Source organism: Neomonachus schauinslandi, chromosome 1 (assembly GCF_002201575.2).
Source record: "Neomonachus schauinslandi chromosome 1, ASM220157v2, whole genome shotgun sequence".
Classification (NCBI taxonomy): Eukaryota; Metazoa; Chordata; class Mammalia; order Carnivora; family Phocidae; genus Neomonachus; species Neomonachus schauinslandi.
In genome coordinates this window covers 52,452,651-52,456,595 of record NC_058403.1, presented here as the reverse complement: position 1 = coordinate 52,456,595, position 3,945 = coordinate 52,452,651, and the positions used below count along the sequence as shown (strand labels likewise).

The 3,945-nt window shown below is 37.6% G+C and overlaps 1 pseudogene; it reads left to right on the top strand.

The window, feature by feature from the left end:
* The first annotated feature begins 334 nt into the window (after window positions 1-334).
* On the top strand, window positions 335-3,096 carry LOC110582686 (annotated as a pseudogene).
* The last annotated feature ends 849 nt before the right edge of the window (window positions 3,097-3,945 follow it).

Genomic DNA, 3,945 nt, shown 5'->3' with positions numbered 1-3,945 from the left:
AGCAGGAGAGCTGAGAGAAATCTTTCTGGTACACCAGGAATTTACTAATTATGAGGCAGTGGCCCACTGAAAGCTAGGGCAGGATGGTAAGCTGGAGAAAGATGTTCAGAGCTTGGGACAGAGCAAAGGGACTCCAGAGAGGTCTTAAAAGCTGATGGGTAGATTATAAAGCATAGAGAGACCTTTGAAGCATTACTGGTGTTGAAATCACAATTCTGATTCTGCCATTAAAATATTGGAAGCCATTGATTACTAGAATTTAGGTAAAGCTTAAACAAATCCAAACAGCTCAAACAAAACAAATCCGCTCAATTACAGATTAGGGTGACTCAACATGGAACTAGCACAGCGTAACTTCTGCTGCATTCTGTTGGTCAAAACCAGTCAACAAGGCCAGTGTGGATTCAGAGGTAAGATAAACAATCGCCATCTCTTGATGTGAGCAGTAGCATGCATGTATGGAGAGGAGAAGAATTGTTGGGTCCATATCTGTAGAGTAATTATGATATTAAGCAGTGCATTTGTAAATAATCCATGGTTTTAAGAATCAGCCATAGTTTTAAGAATAAGCCAGAAGAAATTAGAAAATATTTCTAACTTAATGAAAATGCAATCTATCAAAATTTGTGGAATACAGCTAACACTGTACTTAGAGGAAAATTTGTAATGTTAAGTGCTTATATAGTTAAAGACCTAAATGTGAGACCTGAAACCATAAAAATCCTAGAAGAGAACATAGGCAGTCATTTCTCTGACATTGACCATAGCAACTTTTTTCTAAATATGTCTCCTAAGGCAAGGGAAACAAAAGTAGAAATAAACTATTAGGACCACATCAAAATAAAAAGCTTATGCACAGCAAAGGAAACAACCAACAAAACAAAAAGACAGCCTACTGAATGGGAGAAGATATTTGCAAATGACATACCTAATAAGGGGTTAGGATCCAAAATATATAAAGAACTTACACAACTCAACATGCACACACACAAAATAACAATAATCCATTTAAAAATGTACAGAAGGCATGAACAGACATTTCCAAAGAAGACATGCAGATGGCCAACAGACACGTGAGAAAGTGTTCAACACTAATCATCAGGGCAATGCAAATCAAAACAATGAGATATCACCTCACACCTGTCAGAATGGCTAAAATCAAAAACACAAGAAACAAATGTTGGTGAGGATGTGGAGAAATAGGAACCCTTGTGCACTGCTGGTGGGAATGCAGACTGGTATATCCATTCTGGAAAACAGTATGGGGTTTCCTCAAAAAATTAAAATTGAATTACCATACAATTCAGTAATTCCACTACTGGATATTTACCCAAAGAATACAAAAACACTAATCCAAAAAGATATATGCACCCCTATGTTTATTGCAGCAGTATTTACAATAGGCAACATATGGGAGCAGCCCAAGAGTCAATAGATGAATGGATAAAGAAGAAGTGGTTTATATAGACAATGGAATATTACCCAGCCATAAAAAACACAATCTTGACATTTGCAACAAAATGGATGGATCTAGAAAGTATAATGCTAAGTAAAATAAGTCAGAGAAAGACAAATACCATATAGTTTCAATCATATGTAGAATTTAAGAAACAAAACAAATGAACAAAGAAAAAGACAAAAAAAAAGACTCTTAAATACAAAGAACAAACTGGTGGTTACCAGAGGGAAGGTGGATGGGGGAATAGGTGCAATAGGTGAAAGGTATTAAGAGCACCCTTACTGTGATGATCACTGAGTAATGAAGGTATAGTAGGTTGAATCATTATATTGTACACTTGAAACTAATATAACACTGTATGTTAACTATACTGGAATTTAAAAAAAGTATTATGAAGAGATACAGCAAATGATAAAGTAAATGGAATAAAATATTAACAGTATGTGCATTGGATATTCATGTGTTTTGGTACTATTCTTAGTTGTGCAAGTTTTCTGTAAACTTGAAATTATTTCCAAATAAAATGGAGTATTACTCAGCCATCAGAAAGGATGAATACCCAGCATTTGCATCAACATGGATGGAACTGGAGGAGATTATGCTAAGTGAAATAAGTTAAGCAGAGAAAGTCAATTATCATATGGTTTCACTTGTGGAACATAAGGAAAGCTTGGAGGACATTAGGAGAAGGGAGGGAAAAATGAAGGGGGGATATTAGAGGGGTAGATGAACCATGAAGCACTATGGACTCCGGGAAACAAACTGAAGGTTTTAGAGGGGAGGGGGGTGGGGGGATGGGGTAGCCCGGTGATGGGTATTAAGGAGGGCACGTATTGCATGGAGTGCTGGGTGTTATACACAACAATGAATCATGGAACACTACATCAAAAACTAATGATGTACTATGTGGTGACTAACACAACATAAAAAAAAAAGTTAAATTAAGACAAACAGAGCCACCCGGCGTGCGCCGCTTTTATAAAGAGCCACGGACGCAGGCGGGTCGGAAGCCACGCTCCTGATGCCCCACTCTGTTCTGCTTACTAGGCCTGCCGGCCCACGCCCACCATTGGCCACCGTTCAGCAGCTGGTAGGAAGATTGGCACTTAGTGGAAAGCAAAGGCTTTGATGAATACATGAAGGAAGTAGGAGTGGGAATGGCTCTGCGAAAAGTGGGTGCAATGGCCAAACCAGATTGTATCATCTCTTCTGATGGCAAAAACCTCACCATAAAAACTGAGAGCACTTTGAAAACAACGGTTTTCATGTAACCTGGGAGAGAAGTTTGAAGAAACTACAGCTGATGGCAGAAAAACTCAGACTGTCTGCAACTTCACAGACGGCGCGTTGGTTCAACATCAGGAATGGGATGGGAAGGAAAGCACAATCACAAGAAATTGGAAAATGGGAAATTAGTGGTGGAATGCGTCATGAATAATGTCACCTGTACTCGGGTCTATGAAAAAGTAGAGTAAAAATTCCACCATCATTGTGGACAGGAATTAGCTGTGAGGATGAACAAGCTCAGTTCAATGAGCAAATCTCCATACTGCTTTTTTTTTTTCATTACTGTGTTCAATTATCTTTATCACAAACATTTTACAGGCATCTATTTCAAAGTGTTGATTTAATTAGGATCATCCCTTTGGTTAGTAAATAAATTTGTGCTAAAAAAAAAAGACAAACAAAAATTTGTGGAATGCAGCTAACATGGTATTTAGAGGAAAATTTGTAATGTTAAGTGCTTATACAGTTGACCCTTGAACAATGTGGAGATTAGGGGTGCCAACCCCATGCACAGTTGAAAAACCTTGTATAACTTTTGACTCCCCAAAAGATAACTTAATAGCCTACTGATGACTGGAAGCTTTACTGATAAACAGTCCATTAACACCTATTTCATACATGTATTATATACTGTGTTCTTACAGTAAAGTAAGCTAGGGAAAACAAAATGTTTTTTTTTTTTTTTTTTTTAAAGATTTTATTTATTTATTTGAGAGAGAGAGAGTGAGAGACAGAGAGCATGAGAGGGGGGAGGGTCAGAAGGAGAAGCAGACTCCCTGCCGAGCAGGGAGCCCGATGCGGGACTCGATCCCGGGACTCCAGGATCATGACCTGAGCTGAAGGCAGTCGCTTAACCAACTGAGCCACCCAGGCGCCCAAAACAAAATGTTTTTAAGAGTATCATAAGGAAAAGAAAATATATTTACAGTATTTACTGAAAAAAATCCATGTGTAAGTGGATCCATGCAGTTCAAACCCATGTCTTTCAAGGGTCAACTGTATTAGAAAATACAAAAAAGGTTTAAAAATTAATGACTTAGTTTCCAGCTTAAGAAAGTAGAAAAACAAGAGCAAGTTAAATCCAAAGCAAGAAGAAAGCAATTAACAAAGATGAAAGCAGAAATTAATGAGTTTTAAAGTGGACAAACTATAATAGAGAAAATCAACAAAGAAACAGAAGCTAGTCCTTTGAACAGATT